The sequence below is a fragment of the Euprymna scolopes genome, chromosome 31 (assembly GCF_053919585.1).
Source record: "Euprymna scolopes isolate OS-2025 chromosome 31, ASM5391958v1, whole genome shotgun sequence".
NCBI classification, from domain to species: domain Eukaryota; kingdom Metazoa; phylum Mollusca; class Cephalopoda; order Sepiida; family Sepiolidae; genus Euprymna; species Euprymna scolopes.
The window spans coordinates 73731891-73753408 of NC_136512.1; the positions used below are offsets into that span (position 1 = coordinate 73731891).

The 21518-nt window shown below is 32.2% G+C and overlaps 1 protein-coding gene and 1 pseudogene across 1 annotated transcript in view; one reads left to right on the plus strand and one right to left on the minus strand.

The window, feature by feature from the left end:
* The window catches only part of LOC145255818 (mitogen-activated protein kinase kinase kinase 10-like), a 281349-nt gene that overhangs the window by 234800 nt on the left and 25031 nt on the right, over nt 1-21518 (minus strand). The gene's annotated exons all lie outside the window — the stretch shown is intronic.
* Nucleotides 18305-18430, plus strand: LOC145255986 (U2 spliceosomal RNA; annotated as a pseudogene).

The following is a 21518-nucleotide window of genomic DNA, read 5'->3' on the forward strand; positions in this document are numbered from 1 at the left end:
ATCAATTGAAATAAATGACTCGTCTTGGGAAGGCTCCATGTTTTGACAAGCTTCTGGGATTGATCTTTACTCCTGATCTAAAATGGAACATGTACATCAAAACAGTCGCCAAGGTCGCTGAATAAATGGTGGGATCCTTCTATCACTCCATTAAATATCTCACTGCCGATGCAATTTTCTATCTATATAAAAGTCAGGGACGCCCAAGGATGGATCACTGTTGCCACATCTGGGTAGGAGATGCTAAAAAGATCTTATCTTGCCTTGACAGAGTTCAAAATAGACTTCATAGACTAGTGGGGGGGGAGGCCTTTTCTTTTCCCTGCAGCCTCCTTCCTACAGAAGAGATGTTGCAAGCCTGTTTCTGCTTTATCGTTATTTGCAGGGCAAGTGCTCGTCTGAGCTCCAATCTATGGTCCCCCTTTGCCAAACTTTCACAAAAAATACTCGTCCAGCTGAAACCACTCTTTATCTGTGTCTAAACCTAAACGTACATTCTATGAACAAAGCTTCTTTCTTAGAGTTGACTACAATTTGGTAGTCTTCAAAGTCCAATGTAAACAACTTCTGGATTAGCAGTCTCCTTAAATAATCCAATTTACCAAATTTCCTCTAACAATTACAATATTATCCCATTGACTACTGTACACTCATTAACCCTTATCCTCGTGGCCTTCGGGCCTTGATAAGTGGTGACTCCCATGTAAAGTTTAAGAGAATAGACTAAAAGGATGATGCAGGACCCCCAACCCAATTTGGCCTTGTGCCACATTGGCTGTGCAATTTTTTTTTTTTTTTTTTTTTTTTTACTTTTTGTTCCTTTTGTAACACTTATTGTGGTTTTTATACGTGCAAATTAATATAATCATTGGAATATCAGGTGAAAAGTTATGCCTGACTGACTACCTTAAACGCCATCTTGAACAGGCATAATCATTTAAGAGAGAAAACAAACCTTTTTTATATATGAAGAAAGAATGTAAAGGTGTCATTTTTCAGGATTATTGTAATAACCTCTAATCAGAGATGAAGGAGTGCTTTTCTTCGGCCAGTAAGTAAATCTAAAAGGAAAACAAAAAAGCTAGAAGCAAATCAATCCTTGTCTGTGGAGAATAAACAGTTTTCAGTAAAAATGGGTCAACTTGTCTTCCACAAGGCTAGGCTGATCAGACGCCCACACACACCACTGCCGAGTCTGCTGGATTTCTTTTGTTTGGGTTTATATATATATATATATATATATATATATATATATATATATATATATATTTTTTTTTTTTTTTTTTTTTTTTTCTGTTGTTGTACCTGCTGCCAAAATTTGTGTGTACAAATAGGAAAAAGAAAGAAACGAATGTGAGAGTGAGAAGGTAGGGAGAAACGAGAGAAGATATAGTTGGGGAGAAAGAAAGGAGGGAGAAAGAAAGGAGGGAGAAAGAAAGGAGGGAGAAAGAAAGGAGGGAGAAAGAAAGGAGGGAGAAAGAAAGGAGGGAGAAAGAAAGGAGGGAGAAAGAAAGGAGGAAAAGGAAGGAGGAAAAGGGAGAAAGAAAAGGGAGAAAGAAAGGAGGAAAGGGAAAGAAAGGAGGAAAGGGAAAGAAAGGAGGAAAGGGAAAGAAAGGAGGAAAGGGAAAGAAAGGAGGAAAGGGAAAGAAAGGAGGAAAGGGGAGAGAGGGAAAGAAAAAGAAATAGAGCGAAAGAAATGAAAAGTTTGGTAAGGGCAAGTGTATGGTACAGATACAAATCTAAGTCATTTACAACTGCAAAAACAGGTAATGTTTAGAAACGTGAATGAGGAGATGCAGGGAGGACTAAAAAGTTTGATAAGTAAAAAGAAATTTGTCAAAAAGGATTTGTTTGAAAAAAAAAATTGAAGCATATTTGAGTGAAATTTATTAGGAGCAGGTGACAAAGGGCGAAAGAAAAGAATGGAAAGAAAATGTGAAAGTAACGAACGAAAAATAGAAAAAGAGAAAGGAAAAGGAAAAAGAGGGAATATAGGAAAGAAACCACACACACACACACACACAGAAGTAATTTTCAACAGTTTTGTATGAAACAAAATTGTTTATTTAAAAAATGTCAGCCATTTCTTCATAGTCAATATAATTGGAACATTAGTAATAATTACGTCCGTCTTAGACCAATGAATCTCCAGATTTACAGCAAAAACTGAACAGTTTTACTGAAAAACCGTTCACTTCCCTTTTCTTTAATACGTGCGCTATGAACAAAACTCATTTTTTCAACCTTCAACATTTTTCAGATTTATATGTATACGAGACGCCTTCGATAAGTTTCTAGACTTTCTTTTTTTGTACAGACATTTAAAATTGTCAGACTCTTGAAAATTCAGATTATCTTATGAGATGATTAACCAATTTTTATGATTTCAGGTTCAAAGGAACAGCTACAAATTGAATTGGAATACACCCTACTAAAGTCCGATTGTCACAGCTGGTGAATTTCCAAAAATGCAATCTGAACATGAGGACACTTTAGAAGAATAATATGCAATAAAATTCTGTTTTAAACTTGGAAAAATGCCAGAGAAATGCATGGAATGCTTCAGACTGCTTTTGGACCATCTTGCATGTATCAAACATCAGCTTTTGAGTGGCATAAGAGGGTCAATGAAGGCAAGGAGTCTCTAAGGGATGATGAGGTGTGGGAGCAATAAGGAAGTCAGAACACCAGAGCTGATTAGCCAAATAAAGAATTTCATGGATAAGGACCGTCATGTGTTTATAGGGACAAGTGCATAGTTTGATGTCGGTGTTAGAACTGTACACAGAATTATTTGCAAGGAACTGAAGATTCAGAAGATTTATGCAAAGTTTTTCCTTGTCACAGATTATTTGATCAAGATGGGCATCAAGACAGTTCCTCATCCTCCCTATAGTTCAGGCATTGCTCCCTGTAACTTAATTATTCTCTAAAACTTTAAAGGCTGTCATTAAGAGACAATTGAGGAGAGAAAAGAGGCGGTGATGAAGGTCACCGACACGCTCACATAAGAGGACTTCTATAGGACCTTCTGCAAGTTGTTGGAACGGTACAAATGCATTGCAGCTGGAGGAGATTACGATATTTGTTCACATTACACTTGAACATCTGCATGTCAGTACAGTCAGGAAAGCAGGGACCCAAAAGGAATTTCCAAAGTCTAGTAGTTTGAGGAAAGAAACTATGGCATCTAGAGATCTCTAGAGTGTAGAGGTCGGAATTTTGCTGCTTGTCAGGTTAGTCAAGAGTATTTATGTTAAGGGGTACAAGGGATTGGAGAACCTTCCATTAAAATACTTGTAAAATAGGCACAAATTAAAATAGGAAAAATTATGTTTTAAATAATACAAACGAAATCCAAGGTATTTTTAGAATGAGAAAAAAAGGCTGTAAATTTTCCGATTCCGATCTTCCCACCTCCCCAAAAAAGAATTGATTTTTCCGATTCAATTCCTCATCCCATCACTGTGTGTGTGTGTGTGCTAAATGTATAACATTCAATTCATAACAACATGGCCTTTTTGGCTAGGAGCAAAGTGTAGTATCTGTTCTGATACTACACTTTACCTTTTCTGGCCTTGATCAGTGAAAAACTTCTATATTGAGGCAATTTTTATTTTTGTTCCTATCCAGAGTGCCCCTTTTTGAGGAGCTGGATTTTCCCCCACATTAAAAACCGACCTTATGTCTAACACTGCTCTCGTGGGGAGCCAAGTAAATAGGAACAATGGGTCGTGCAATAATTTGTATATAACGAGCGTATAATTAAAGAAAATTCTATAGTTCTACTTATAGACACTCACAATAGGAACCGACCAATCAAATGGAGGCACGTTCTGTTAGCAACCAATCAGAAACCGGAATTGCTCTATAAAAATATTGGCTCGTTTAGAATTCGCGCACATAATTTTTCATGCTCTTACATGATCTTTGCTCTTTGCCTGCAAAATTTTTTTTAAGTTCAAGACTTATACAGATTAGCTACCCATAGAAAAACATCCAAACAATTAATGACAAAAAAATAAGGTAAAGCCTTAGCAATTTGACAGAAATCAGATTTTTTTTTTTTGTGTAAAAAAAAAAAAAAAAAAAAGATTCAACTAAAGCAAACAGCACTAACATTATTGCCACTAAGTAACATTTAACTTGGTTTGAATATAAACAAATTGTTCTAAGTATTTAAAAACGTTGGTTTATGGTCCGCTAACGGCAGGTCATTACATTTAATAATACACAACAAAAGAATTACATTTTAGAAGTTGTAATCAATGTTAACAGCAATTAGACTAATCATGTTATTAATTATAATGAGCATATTGAATGAAAGATACAATGGCAGCAGTCGGCCAATAAAACAAATTGCCATACAAAGAGAACAAATTGTTTCGGTTTTGTTTGAAGCACTAAGTATTTGAAATCATGAGCAATGAAATAGAGTTCACACCATTCAAAATAAGTAATCGTAATTTGAAAGAAATGCGGTTCATATCGAGTTCATGGAGTCGAAACCCAAAACCTTTGAGATACTCCAAACACTTCCAACGGACTCCTTATATAATTGAGAAATTACATGCATCTATGTTTTTGAATTATTTTAGGCACTTTTTTTTAATGGCTTTTTTTTTTTTATCCCAAACATGGATGCAAGGGATTACGATTTGGGACAAAATATGCAGAGATACTGTGTAGGGAGTTGAAAAGCGAGATGTTTGTTTACATTACACTTGAACAACTGCATGTCAGTACAGTCAGGGAAGCAGCGGCCCAAAAGAAAATTCCAAAGTTTAGTAGTTTGAGGAAAGAAACTATTATAGTAGAAGGTTCCCCGGCATACAGAGATCTTTACAGTGTAGAGGTGGGATTTTGATTCTTGTCAGGTTAGTCGGGAGTATTTATGTCGAGGGGTATAAGGGATTGGAGTTTGTTGGAGCACCTTCCATTAAAATACTTGTAAAATAGGCACAGAGATGCAACATTTCATTGATGGGATAGAGGTTTGGTTAACAGTTGAAGACTTATTAAGGTTGGCAACTCTTTAAATCCTGTTTAGGAGATGGAGACTAGTAGCAAATGTGGCAACAATACTCCATGCATGAGCGAATGGTGACATTGTAGGGGTACAAGACTACTCTCGGGCGTAACTTTCAACTGTTCTCATCTTGATTGTTATTCACAAAATATTTTGGTCGATATAACCTCAGGCCTTCTTTAGGAATAGTGGATAAAGTACTTGGTAAAATTCAGTTGTAAAGTTACATTTTTCTGGTTCAATCCTCAGTGTAGATGATACTAAAAATACAATTGCGGATTATTTAGGACTTTTACCCAGTCATGGCTGATAGAACAAGAACATGCTACCCCTATGGATTAAATAATGGGTTCCGTTTGAAATTCCATGCAGATTCCAGTGTTAATCGAGATACACAGGAAGAAGATCAGATGTTGCATTGACCGAAATGTTGTGCAAATAACACTCGATCCAAATAATATGTCGTCTATAATTATATTATATTCACTGGAGTTGATCAAAGTTTTCCTAAGATTTTTTTTATATATATTTTAATAAATATTCCTTTGTATTGGGATTGAGTTATGTTTAAGGTAAAATCCATTTTATCTATTCTACTTAACTATGATTTGCAATTTACTAAGTCACCATTTTATCTTATTTTTATTTATTTTTTTTTACACACATCTGTTTGTTATTCTCATTCTCTCTCACTGTAGGTTGTTTACGACTTATTTTATAGCATTTTATTATTGGAATCCTTGAGATGAGTAATTTGAACATTTATTTACAGACTTCATCTTCATAGTTGTTTCATAGACCTTTGGCCATCGCAGTTAAACACCTGACGAAGGTCAGAGGAATAGTTGGCAGAAACATTGTGAAACAACAACTAAGAAAGATGAGGATAACAGTCCGCAAATGAATAACTTATTTTATAGTGTTTATTATCTTTGTGTTAGGATAAGAGTTCTGTTCCTTTGTGAAAAGTTTTTAGAGTGCTCTCCCTTGTTTGCTGTTGTTGGGTATTGACTGGGAAAACAAAGATGGCGACTTTTTACAAACGTGTGTGCGTCTTTGATTGGATTTATGTGATAAGTAAACTAACATCTATCAATCTCTCTTCTGTTACTGTCCGTTCATTAATCGGGAATCTATAGTGACCCCTCTGTCCAAAAAGAAAACATTCAAAGTAAAATTTATTTTGCTGATCAGCACAAATAATTTCCTTTTCTCCATTGTACCTAATAGAACTATGAACAAAGTTTCTTTCTCAGAACTATCCATTTATTTGCACTACACAATACAACATGGTTGCTTCCCAGCTGACTGCAACATGATCGTTTTAAAGTCTAATGTTAAATTCTTGTTGAGCGGTCCTAAGTTTCAACCGTTGTTACCAATCCTCAATATTTACTTAACATTTATCCAACACTCATTAACCCTTGGCCTTTGTAAGTCAGTATATAAAAAAAAAAAAAAAATTTTTTTTAATCGCAAGTTTTGATATTTAATTCATAGCTGGAGAGAGAGAGAGGGGGGGGAGATATATAGTGAATAGACTAGTTTTTTTGTTTTAAATTTAACTCTTTGCAAATTGATCCGTCCCGGTTCAAACACTAACAAGAGGTCAACGAGTGTAAGAGTTACATTTTTTTCTAGTGTAAATCCTATATCGTAATTAGTTTATACCCATATATATATAAAAAATAAACTCATTTTTTCCCTCTGATTTTGACCTTAATAGGATTAAAAATCAAGACATTTCATGCAAACGTAATATGCCCAAACTGTAGCATCATATCTGAGGTGTGTTATAGGCCTATTACCTATCCACTTCCTCGATATGCTTTCTGTTTTTCCGATTTCTTTTTTAAAGTTTTACGTTTGTTCACATTTTTTTTTTTGGTTTTGCCAATTTTTTTTTTTTTTAAAGTTTAACATCGTTTTTACTTTTATATTTAAAACAGCGTTATTCATTACTTTACCCCCCACCCTCTTACAAACACACCTAAATAAAAACTAGCAACGCCGGGTACCCCCGCTAGTGTAAAATAAACTAGAGCCATATAATTTATATCCATTGTGCCACAGATAAATTTCCAAGTAATAATCAGTTCCAGAAGTCGACCTAGAAAGAAGTTGAGTGGTAACATCAAGCAGGACTTTAACTGTAATAATCCTAACGTCTCACTGGCAGACAGGAGAACGCTTCTGACTCGGGTTTTGTAGATATAACCTCTATTGCGTAATGAGTAGGGCTATGACAACAGTATATTCTTTTCAGTGTTTTGACTCTCGAGTATATATCCGACACAGACAATCAACCGAGAACCACATCACTACATAAAAACATAAGATATCAATGGATATATACCAGAGAATCAAAGCAAAGAAAAGAATATGCTGTTGTCATAGCCCTAGTAATGAGATGCAACTGCAAGTGAGGATTAAAAGGAGCTCTGTAAAATTATTCCATGCAGAACGAATTCAGACCAAGATCACAGTGTAGTATATGTTCTAATGCCACTTTCTGTCCTGGGTGGAGGAGAAATCCTTCAAAACCGAGACAATTTTTTATTTTTGTTGCCTATCCAGAGTGCTCCTTTTTCGGGGGGGGGGGGCTGGATTTTCTCCTTTTGTCTAACACTGCTTTCATGGGGAGGCAAGTAAATAGGAACAACCACCTCTATCACGAGACACATCAAGATAACAGCGATCATGCAATAAGATTGATATGTTCCTCAAAACTTGCCGTAGAACCCCCTCTCAATGAGCTGAGAATCAGAATTGACCTCAATTCAGTAGATGAAACCCTATGCTGGAACAGACTGAGATGGTTTGGCCACATTCAATGCATGGCAGTCAACAAGTGACCAAAAAGAATCATTAACTTTGATGTCCCTAGAGCATATCGGAGAGATAGAGTGATAACATCAAGCAGGACCTGAGCAACATCATAGGTGAACAGAAGCAATGGATCAAATCAAATGGAGAGAAGCCATTCAACCTAAACCTAAACGTAGATTCCATGAACAAAGCTTTTTTATTAGAACTGCACGCCTGTGGAATTGTCTTCCGTTTTCCTGCTTTCCGGCTGACTACAATATGGTTGTCTTCAAGTCTAACGTAAATAAGTTCTTGATGAGCCGTTCCATATAAGTTATCAAATTTAACAAATTTTCATTACTAATGATTATTATATTGTCCAATTTCTACTGTACACTCTTTAACCCTTATCCTTGAGTGGCCTCTTGGCCTTGATAATGTGTTGATACCTATGAAAAAAAAAAAAAAAAAAGGTCCAATGTGAACAAGTTCTAATTGAATCGTCCCCCTAAGTAATCCAAGTTACAAAATTCCCACTGTTTACTATGCTAAAATCACAATGACTAATGTATACCTATTAACCCTTATCCTTGAGTGGCCTCTGGGCCTTGATAAGTGGTGATACCCATGTAAAAAAAAAAAAAAAAAAAAAAAAAAAAAAACAAGTCAACTTAAATGTCCAACTCTTTAACTCTTGGAATTAAGTGACAGTGTTTTGGTGGTAGAAGGTTCAATCATCAATATGGGTGTTAGTATGAATATTTTTTTTTTTTTTTTTTTTTTTTTTTTTAATTACTTTAAATTCCTACTCTCTATCATGGCTGATGAAAGAACAATCTACCCTCATGGATTCAGTTCTCAAGTAAGACTATAATACGCATTTGAAAAAGGGTGGAGGGTAAGTTGACAGATATGCAAGAAGAACATCCAGAATGAGAATCAAGAATCTAAATAACACAAATTAGCAATCAGCATCTCAAAGATTCTGAAACGGTCTATTCTCTTGTTTCTGAATTTTTGAGATGAGGATTGGTTATTCCTATTATTTGGATTTATTGGACTATTGTTCTCATCTTGAGTGTGATTTTCACAACGTTTCGGTTGATGTAACCTCCGACCTTCTTCAGGTGTATCTTGTCGAACTCGGGAATTTTGAGTTTTGAAAATTTTTAGGAATTTGGACAGAATTAATTTCATTAATTATAAACAAATATATATATATATTAATGAAATTAATTTTGTCCAAATTCCTAAAAATTACGACAGCCCCTTTAAGAAACTCGTTTCTTATCGTTGAGCACATTCAGTTGAATTAAGTCGGTCAATTTAGCTCTTATGCATAGATCATCGTATAACGATTAGATCACTGTCTGACTGATGTAAAGAACATTTAAAATTAAAAATGTTTAAATTCAACGTTATTTCACGCGGTTAATGGTAGCTGAATGGATACGGTCTTTGCTAATCGAGCCAGAAATGGCTTGTGTTGCCGAGTTCCAATCTGTTGACTGGTGTTAATCATGACACCCTGCACTGAAGATTCCAAAAGGATGAAACACTAGTGTCTGTAGGTATTTAATTATAGTAAAAAAAAAAAAAAAATTATATATATATATATATATATATATATGATAGATTATTTGAATTGAAATTAACTAGAATAGTACATCTTTGGTTTACTTTCATCAGCCGCGTAACTTTTGCTTCCCTTATTTTGCCCTTTAGTTCTCACATTCCAGAAGCAATGTTTCTGACAAAGAGGGAAGAATTGCTGTTTTCTGGATCAGAATTCTTTTGATCTAACACTTATCTGTGGCAAGTTTTTAACCTTTAAGTACTTTTTTTTTTAGCTCCTTACATCAAATAGTCACAACAGATTTGATATGGCTTAAAAAGAAAATTAGCTCAAAGTTTATTTTGTATTAATTTAAGCTTCCATTGGAAGGAGTTTCGAACATGTAAAAATTTCCAGTAACGTTTAAATCATTAATTATCTATAATTCGTTGAGGGCTTTTTTTTTTTTTTTTTTTTTTAAGAATCTGAATAGGAATTTGAAATAGTCAAACATGAATCGTCTCCCTTGAGAATATTTATATTTTTGTTTAAAAATCTTGAAGCCACCATCTCCTATATTTTGTGATTCTTCTTCAATCCGACGGCCGCCAAGTGGATCAGATTTCCGGAAATTACCCTGTTCATAGTGAATGTTAAAAGGGGGAAAAGAAAAGCTGTTCTAAATGGCAAGGAAGAGACGTGCAGAGCAAGAGATTCAAATCACTAACCACACCCACGTGACATAAATAATTTGCTTTGCCTTAAAACAGTCTCCGAGGGAAAAAAATAAATAAATAAACTTTTTTTTTTTTTTTTTTTTTGTTTTTGTTTCTTTTCCATACAAAATGGCAGTAGAAACCTCGAATGCTTATAAATAACAAACAATTCATGCAGTTTTCGGTGCCAGGCATTTAAATCAGAATTTTTTTTTTTTTTTTAAGTCTAAACTGATTTACACCATATATTTATACTAGCCTGGGTGCTCGGTGTTGCCCGGGTGTTTGGAACGATTCTTTTAATTTTACTTTTCTTGACAATAAAATAAAAAAAAAATAAAAAATGAAACAGACAATATATTCATTTATTAGAAGATCGCATATTTGCAACATAAGACTAAGGGCCAAAGACCACACCTTATAAATCCCCTTCTAAGATTTGGCATCAAGTATTATCGATTTTTCTTATTGGTATGGCAAACAAAGTAAATATTTCACTTAGCCCATTCATTCACTTAATAAATCGTTTTAAATGTTCAAAAGTTTTTTCACACTTTTTGTTTTTACACAAAGGAGTCACCACTAATCAAGGCCTAGAAGCGACTCGAGGATAAAGGCTAATGAGTGTACAAAAGTCAATGGGAAAATATTGTAGTAATCGTTAGTGGAAATTTGGTAAATTGGATTACTTGAGGAGACAGCTCATCAAGAACTTGTATACGTTGGACTTTAAGACGACCATATTGTAGTCAGTTGGAATGCAGAAAACGGTACAGAGTTCCGTTATGTTGTTAGTCTACCGGAAAACACTGGAAACTATTAAAAAATGGTTGACTATTATAATTGAAATTATAATAGTCGATTATTATTAGTAAAATTATAATTGTTAGATAGAAATATTTTAAAGATGTGAAAAAGTTATGTTAAGTTGATATATTTACATTTAATAGTTGTCAGGAATGTTAATTTGACAGATGGAATTCAAGCTAACCATAATATAAGCAAATATAGGTGACAAAAACCCAGCAAGGGTCTTTAAGCTAAGTGCAGTGATGAGGTAATAAAAATATAGATTTTGAGTTGTAGTTATGTGAGAAATCAGTTTCAATATGCAATGCATCAGAGACGGATGGGGTTTATGACGGAACACCCATGGAAGTTGGAGAGGGCGACTTAGAAAAATGTAATCTTATACAAACTCTGCCAACTCTGGAAAAGAACCTAGCAAAGAATAAATGATTATATCAAAATATAATTTCTGTCTGAGCGTTTTCACTTTCAGAGAGAAGCATCTTTAATTCTAGGACACATGGAAGGAAGGTTTGAAGTATGTTTTTACTGGTGTTCTAACAGACAACGATATCCAAATTATTAATTTATGTACACACACACCTGTTAAATAGACACCCTTATATATAATACAAAAACATATATACACTTATTATACAGCTATGCTGTTTATATACACCCCCTTTACATGCAAAACTCCTGACAATATTCCACGGGCATGCAGTTCTAAGAAAGAACTTTGTTCATGGTATCTACATTTAGGTTTAGGCACAGATAAAGAGTGAGAGAAATTCTTGATAGTGGTTTCAAGTAGACAAGTGTTTATCGTGAAAGTCAGGCAGGGGGGGGCGTACCATAAATTGGAGCTCAGACGAGCACTTGCTATGAAAATAATGATAAAGTAGAGACAGGCCCGCAACGTCTCTTCTGTAGGAAAGAGGTTGCAGAAAAGAGAAAAGGGCATCCCCCACTAGGCTACGAAGTCTATTTTGAACCATGCCACCTCTCAGAGAGTTCACAGTTGATTGTTAAAACATTTAAATTGCTCTGAACAATTTTTGTCTATTCTGCTAGTGGCGTTTGGCGGTTTATCTTGTCATTATCTGCTCATCATCATCGGAATTTTCTCTTGCTTTCACCACAAATGAAAAATATAGATGAAAATGACTAGTTTATATATTTTATCCAAAATTTTGATAAAGTGAAAACACAGAAGTTTGTCGAATTAAAAAAAAAAAAAAACTTTCTGCATTGTTACAAGTCCCTGCCTCAAACAAAAAAGAATGAGAATTGGGTATTTTTCTTATTGTAATCAGCAGAACAAAAATAAAATAAAAATTAATGTTTTAGAAAATATGCAAGAAATAAATTTAACCAAATTCAAGTTACTCTTCTACTCACTAGGATTTGTGTTTTAACTTATTTTAAAGCGTTTTTTTTTTTTTTTTTTTTAGTTCAAAACAAACATTAGTGCCGACTAAGTTTGCACAAAAACAAAAAAAAAAACGGCCTCCTATAAGCCCTGAACGAGTATTCTTGATAACCGTTCAAAATCGAAAATTAAACAAAATTATGATAGAAACATCTAATAAATGTCAACAATCATGCAAAAATGAAATGCTCTACCTGTATTTTCTTTAATATTTGATTTTTGAGCTATTAGATAAATTAGTGGTCAAAAATTTAGCGAATATCTCTATAAAGTTAGAATCGGCCAGAAATGATCATTTTACGTTAAATTTATATAGCAAAATAATTTTCTGCTCGAAATTCTAAGTAATTGCCCCCCCCCGTCACGTAATTATCTTAAAAAAAAAAAAAAAAAAAAAAAATCTAATTTTTTTTTTAGCAAAGTGATTTAGCTAAAAAAAAAAAAAAATTTGCCATTAATATTACTATTATTATTATTAGTAGTAATAGTAGTAGTGTTTGCTTGTTTTCCTTTTTACAAGCAAACAAATAATCAACCAAATCTTTATAATTAGAACATATATGATCATTCTTTGGTAGTGAGAAGGCAGAGAATAGTTAACAGAGCTCCTCTCTGTGATAAGAATGTTTAATAGTACCATCATTATGTAGAAACTCATTCTTAACATGAGGGCAGGCTTTGTTCGTACACTGTATTCTTATTTTGCATACCAATCGATTAATTTTAATTGTTTATTAAAACTTAAAATAGCTTAAATGACAAACAAATGCAATCTTGTCTCAATTTTCAATTTCAAGAAAAATATTTAGAAAGATCTACTTGCGTTATAATAAATGTATTTTTTATGCTGGGTTCTTGGCCTTCGGATCAGGATCAAAGTGTAGTATCTGATCTCCAGATGCTGCACTACACTTTTTTAGTCTCGGTTAATGGAGGAGAGACCCTTCATAACATACATTTTTTATATTTGTTATTGATCAGAGTGCCCCTTTTTTGGAAGCTGCCCCCCCCCCCTCCACATTAAAAACCAACCTCATGTCTAACTGTCCTTGTGGGGAGGCAAAAAAAAGTGTATTTTTTATGGTTGGAAAAATAAATGTGGACATTACACAGGATTGTACAGTCATTGAAAAAAAAAAAAAAAAAATTTAAAAAAACAGCAATTCTTTAAAAATGTAGAAATTTCAAAATCAGGAAATTTTAACAGAATCTAAAAATTTTGGAATCGTCTCTTCATTAATCTATAAAAGTGAGAACGTGTGTGTAGACAATTCTCAACCAATATACTCAATTTTTTATCTACAGACTTGAAATTTGATATATAGGGTATTTAGACAATCGGTTTTCATCCAGAAAAAAAAAAAGGGTTGCTATGGGGTAAAAATTGAAAAATTGGTACCGTATTTTGGGGTAATTGCACCAAGTCCGGGGTAATTATGCGAACTAGCTAAAAGTGCTTTTTTGGCAACCACGCATATAAAGAGCACTTTTTTTTAGCTGGAGCAATTACCCTAAAGTGCAGTATGTGGGATTCATCGGATTTTTATCTGTTCGTCAACCGTTTCACAAATGCGCCATGCATGAATTGTTCACATGGCAGATTATTTATGTTAAGTAGGTTTGAAAATACTTTTTAAAGATAGTGACAAGCTAGCCAATGGTTATCGTACTTAACTCCTTGTCTTTAGGTTTTAGTTTCGATCTCAGTTTAAAAACAAAATTTAAAAAAAAAAATTTTTTTTTTTTTTTTACTTACAAGAAGTAAACTGTTTAGGAAAAGCATACTACTCGCATGCACATGTCCCGGTTTCTATACGAATTAAAATATATGCATATTTTACGAGCAGGCAAGACCGAGCGGTCTGCTAATATACTATATAAGTTCATTTTTAGCTGCATAGGTGAATGCATGTTTCCACTGCATCACACATACACAGAGAGACAACTTCATCAGGCCTTATCATTCAAAACCAAACTTAAATCAAAAACCGGAAATTTAAGTTTGGCTTGAAAAAATAAGGCCTGATATCTCTCTGAATCAATTAGAGCAGAAATATGGTATGCATAAAAGTAGACAATCAGGTTTGTATAAATAAACATACTATAATTATACCGAGTACACACCGGAGATTCAGTGGATTTGTATCTCGGAAACTACAACTATAGAAATATATATACATCTCTCTTAATTCACTTTGATATTATGTGTAGATTCATGAACTCATGTATGTGTGTGTATATAGCAATACCACACCATTTCTTTTTCTTTAGATTGAATAAACTCAAATCAAGCATTATTGAAAAAAACATAAAAAAACAAATAATATCTTCAGTTTTTTTTTTTAAATCGGACAATTAGAACTGGAGTTATGATTATTCAAAGTATTTAAAAAAATATGTGGTTCACTGGACAATTTGCCTTAAGTCCTATTCAAATGCATATAAGCTTGTGACTGAAAATGGTAGGAAATTTGCACAATTTACAGACTAACCCATCTTTAAAAGACTGTATCTTCAGATCTTTTTAAGATATTATGATGAAATTTTGAAGATATAATGGTTCAGTTGGCGTTATTTACGACCATCTTACTTGGTAACTTATGGACTAATTAAAATATTTCAGTTTCATTTTAACAGCTTTAAGTAGAAACATAAAAACAGCTAAGAAAAATGGTAAATAAGCCTTTATCATCATAGTATTATTCTGTATTATCATTTGCCATCATAACATCATGAAAAATCCAAAATGGCGACCAGGAAATCCAAGCTGCCACCATGACATGATTCAAAGAAATTATTAATAAAGTATGGCTTGTAGCATATCAAATTAAAGGAAATTTTGTACAGATCATAATTATGTTTTCAAGTACATTAAACTAATTAGCATAATAAAGTTTCATTTTAACGGCATCAAGTAGAAACATCATAAAAATCAGTATAAAAAATGGAAGGTAAGACTTTATCATCATGCGAAATGTTATTCTGATGGACTTTATCCTTTGTCATCATTAGGGCTATGACAACAGCATATTCTTTACCTTTTTATTCTCAGGTAATTATCCATTGATATCTTATGTTTTTATGTAGTGATGTGGTTCTCGGTTGATTGTGTCTACGTCAGATATATACTCGAGAGTCAAAACAATGAAAAGAATGTTGTCATAGCCCTAGTCATCATTACACTGAAAAATCCAAGATGGCAACCAGGAAATCCAAGATGGCAACTACAACAGGATTCAAAGAAATTAAAATATGGTCGTAGTATATCAAATGAAAGGAAATTTTGTATAGATTACAACAATATTTTCAAGTACATTAAATTAATTAGGATAATTAAATTTCATTTATAATGGCTTCAAGTTACCGTGACAATTATTGGGTGAGTTTCTACCACTATTTTGTATAATTTTTTATTTTTAAGTCATTATCAAGACTTCAAGACCTATCGCGGCCATTTTCTTCTTGTTCTCATATAACACTCGACACTTTTTTTTGAACAGAATAAACATTTACAACACCAAAAATTTATCGAGGTAGGTAGAAGAAAAACTTGCCTTTGGTAACATTTATTTGTTATAAATTTGTTTGTTTTTTTGCCACTTTTTCATACCTCTGTGGATTGTAAAACAACCCCAATAAAAGTTATTCTTTTACTTAACTGAATAAGTGGTTTGTGTGTGTTTAACTCGTTTAAAAGCGCGGTCATTGTCGGTTATTCTTTCCCAAAATTTTTTTCCTTTCCATAATTAAACACGTTTTCTAAATAACAAAAATAAAATGGATATTTTACGTTAGTTACGAACGTTTTGTTTACAGATTTTCTGTGCGCGTCTCGGCACACAGAAATTATCATCACGACTTCTATCGATTCATGCATAAGATTTTTTTAGCCAATTCTTTTCAAATTTTAGGGCAAACGAAATTAATATATTCGCTATTAAATAGCATTTGAACACAGTTCCTACCTTTATTTAACTTTGTACTACAAAGTTAAAACTTTGAGATGTTTTATTTATGACTTGAAAACCAAGAATAAAAAAAAACAATGTTCATTGTAGGTTATTCTTTTCAAAAAAAAAAAAAAAATTCTTTTCCTGTCAATAATTAAAAACTTGTTTTCTAAATAACAAAAATAAAAGTTGACAAACACTTGTTTACAAATTCTCATGTTTATATGCGTTTGTCACGACTTCTATCGACTCGTGCATAAAAAGGTTTTAAATTCTTTTCAAATTTTAGAACAAAAGAAATATATATTCGCTATTAAATAGCATTTGAACACGGTCTATCTTTACTTATTTTTGTACTACAAAGCATCAACTTTTGAGATATTCTAACTTTTGATTGGAAAGACATACGTGTTGTGTTCGAATTTCGTAATAAAGACAATTCTTTTCTCCGATTAGCTGAAACAACTAGAAACATCGTTGACGGGTACAGCTTCCGCTTCGAGTATTTATGTAAACATACCCCGACCGCTTATTTGCAAAAAGTGATCTACCACCAGCGAGCATGCTATGCTGTCAAGTTTTGTAGTTAATAGTCGGATTTAACTAGCGATTTCTTCAAATATAGAAATCACAACAAAAAAATGTTAATACCATTTTAAAAGTATATTTTATTGTAAATCCAGTTTTATTTGGACGGGGGTAGGAGAAATAATGCAATATTTGTTTTTTTAAAAGCGGTTTTCTTTAAAAAAAAAAAAAAATATAAAGAAAATCAACATATTTTGACTTGCTTATATATATATATGCCAAAAAATCACTTGCCTAAAAAAAAAAAAAAAATACTATTAAATGGGTAGTTCCATTCTTCATTGTTAAGAATTTATTCATATTTTAAATTCCATGTATTTTTTAAATAAAAGGATTTCTTAAAGCGAGGGTCGTAGAAAATCGCATTTTCGTAGCGTGTTTTGCGGCAAGCTGCTGCTAATATGAAATTTATCAAATATGGATTCGTCCAAATGACATAAATAATGTCTTTTTTATTGCGTGTGTTAACCAAAATTAGTATTTTTCAGTCTCCGTAGTTAAAAAGAAATGCACATTCACTTATAAGTGTTTCCCCTAAAACAAAATCCACTTCATCGATTTTTTTTTTTTTTTTAATTCTCTTAATGAAATACACAAGTTTTTGATTGATATATTTTAATACTTCTTTATCGACTGAATTTTTTTTTTTGTTTTTAAATATCTCTAAAAAAACATTGAATGAAATAGAAAAATTTGCCGTCAGCATATGGTATTTACTTGATATAAGCATAACATAAGCTTTCATTAAAAAAAAAAACATGGTTTTTAAAAAAGGGTTTTACACTTTGGACTTTACAGGTAAATTTCCAAAAAACTTTTTTTTTTGTTTCAAATTAGAATTTTTTTCTTTATTGATCTTTTCTGTTCAATTTGTGATATATAAAACTTTGGTACATAAATTAAAATTTTAATAGACATTTCAAAAAAGATTTGAAAAAAAAAAAAAAACGTTTGTCTAAAATATTATTAGATAGATATGCACTAGATATGTCTAGTAGTGCTGCACTTCTAACACTGTATTTGTTCTGTTTGTGTTTCAGGATGGATAGATCATCATTTGATGTGTTATGAATAAAGGAAGATACCTAATTATATTTGGATTATCAGAAAGAGCATAAAATTTCACATTGACCCAGAAAATATCGTAAAAAAATTGAACCAACATAAAATTTAAAAAGATTTTTAAAGTTTAAAACTTGAAAAATATTTAACCCATAAAATTCAATTGATTTTATTATGTAAAAAAAAAATGGCTGCATGAAGGCACGGCAGCATTTTGTAAATATTTTGTATACACTTTTTTAACAAATAAAATTTCTATTTATAGTCGCATACAAGCGACTAAGTCGGTCTGGTCTGTCCATAACACTTTTGTGCTTGGTCTTTTTGGTTAAGATTAAAGGTCTGTTGCTAATAGATGCTGTTCTTAGCTTTTTAAGCTTTTCTTGGCCTTTTGGCCAAAATCAAAGTGTAGTATCTGTTCTTACTACACGCTGTACTTATTGTGATATAAAGTGGGGGATCACTTTTCTGTATTAATTTAATGTAAAATGATCACCCACTTTACAACAAGTCAGTCTCAAAGCCATTCAAGTCATTCTCCAGATCATTCAAGTTGTTTTTGAAGGATTCCAGTTATTTTTTAAGCATTCAAGTCATTCTTAAGGTCATTCCATTAATCCTTAAGTTCATTAAAGTCTTTCTAAGTCATTTACTTTTTATTTATTTAAGTCATTTGAGCCCATTTTTCAGTCAATTTAGTTTATCTTTAAAAATTTCATGTCAATCCTACATTCACGCATTCATTCATTACACGAGAGCATGCGACTAATGGCTATCGGCCTTGTTTGTTTTTGATTAATCAAAAATTGCATTTTTTTTGTTGATTTACTTTTATTTCATGAACCATCCTGAAACTATATCTGTAGTTATGTTTCATATCTCTTTCCAATATCGAATAAAAAAAAAAATAAAAAGATTAATAAATTATCTGCAAACATTTAATTTTTTCCATATAAAGCATTTGGTTCTCTTTAAGAAAAAGCTTCTGGAACCCTCAGTCTCACTCACAGAGCCTCAGGGATCCGTCGAGCCCACTTTAGGAAACCCTGCATTACAATGTCCGTTTTGTATATCAGGGTTTTATCGGTCCTGCTGACATGCCAGTTCTGGGATATACACCATTTTATATTGTTAGAGTGAATTTTCAGAACTGTTCAGTTGGCAAAGATTCTGGAGAAAATTGTGTGTGAGGGAACAATTCACCGGTTTTGTGTCCTCCACTCCACCGACATAGTAGACGATCTTTGTTTATAAAAAAAATGCCTTAAGGGATATTTATTAATTATATATATTTCCACAGTCAAAAATATCTAAGCTTAATTATTTTCAGAACGCATGTTTTTGTACTGTCCTTACAAATTGTTCACAAAGACGGGGGGGGGGGGGTTAAATGCTGGTTAATTGAACTAGAACTTACCATTTGATTTTGTTTGTTTTTCCTTTTGAAACTGATTTTTAATTCACAATCATGAATCGTTTTATTCAATATTAATATAGCTCTAGGATATCTATACCTATTGAGCTTATTATATATCTACAGTTGCCCATTGGCAATGTTTTCTTTTAAAAGTATTAATACATTTACTAATACATTAAAATAAACTGCTGTTCAAACTCTAGGTCAAATTCCCTAAAAAAAAAAAATAAATAAAATAATATATACATACATACACACACACACACACACACCAACTGTATATATGTGTTGCAAGATTGAAATACATAGGTGAGCATAGAGCTTAATCACATACTATTTAAGATATACCAAATATCCTAACTTCTTATGATTTTCTAGAAAATGGACTACATGGCGAGCATAAAACACTCACTTTCGTCTATAAAAATTAAATGGGAAATAACTTAGTTTAAAGAGGGAAATAACTTACAGCTTTAATAAACTTTTATATATATATATATATATATATATATATATATATATATAAGGAAATTAAATAATGCAAATTAAAACTTACAAACTTTAATTCCATGGAATAAAGAAATAATCACGGTTTCTCAATTTTAATTTATATCATTTTAATTCCCCTCATATGTAAATGTTCAACTTTTTGGGGGTATCAGAAAAATTTGTGCCTATTTTCTGATACCAAAAACGATTCTTTTAATTAGCTTCTTTTTTTTTTATTTGATTTTGCTTAAAAAAAATAAAATAAAATAATAAAAAAATTTTTTTAAATCTTTCCTTGTTGGTACTAATGATAGAAAATAAATATTTGTCGATTTTAAACTACCAGTACAACTGAAATCGATAGGTCATCCCGCCCACAAGTTTATTTTTACGGTTGCAAAAATATATGCACATTTAATGTGTTTTTATAGAAATTGGAAAAAATAAATCTATAGTTAAATATTTAGAGATTTATAAATAATCAGAAATTGTATCAGAATCGGTAATTTAGCATGGAATCAGGTAAGATATTGGAATTTTACCATCACTAATTTGTATATTGCTATTTTGAGTATGAAATATATATACTAGCAAAAATACTCGTTGACTGGGTTCAAAAACAGCCTACAGAAAATGGACTCTGATTTATCAAAGTATGATAGGTTATGAAAACGAAGGGTTGTAAAGAGATAGCTTCGAATTTGGGGGTATCAAAACCAAAGCAAAATATGATGAAAGTAAAAATAAAATAGATAACCCCCATAATTTATTATACCATACCTGTTCACAATGAAACACTTATCACAATATTCTGTGGATCTATATTAAAAAAATCTTGTTAAACTTTGTGACATATTTCCATACTATGGAGGTCAGGTGCGAACGAACACCCAATAATTTTATTATACCATATTTCTTCAAACTGAAACATAATTATCAAAGTATACTTACGCAGGTAGATATGAAAAGTCTTTATTAAAGTGTCTATTTCCATTCTATGGAGACCAGACGTTAACGCAGACCTCATAATTTTATTACACCATCCCTATTTAAGTTAAAACATACTTATCAAAGTATTATGTACATCTATATCAAAAACACTTGAAAACTTTTTTATTTCCATACTTTGTGGACCAGGTGCGAACGCAGATCCCACAATTTTAATGGACCACCGTTCTGCCAGATCAAATATACCCATTCCTGTGTCTCGATACATCTTCTATCATATGTAATCAGTTTTTTTTTTAAATAGTCAACCATATAGGGGCCTATTCGTGACCAGACACACAGCTTATATATATATATATATATATATATATATATATATAAGTTATAAAATCTATGTGGTGATTAAGCTACACTGAATATTCTGCATTTCATCCACTCTAGGACTCTTCAGGCTTATGCGAATAAGCCTGAAGAGTCCTAGAGTGGATGAAATGCGGAATATTCAGTGTAGCTTAATCGTCATATATATTTTATAACTTACTAACTAGCTCTAACTACGTGAGCACTTTTGAAGTAAATACTTCAAGTTTACGCATAAATTTATACTTTCGTATATTAATTTTATGTGAGTAAATGAAGTAGTTTATATATATATATATATATATATATATATATATATATATATATATGAGTCTATATAGTTCATTTTAGTTCCGGTTATATAAATTCCTCAGA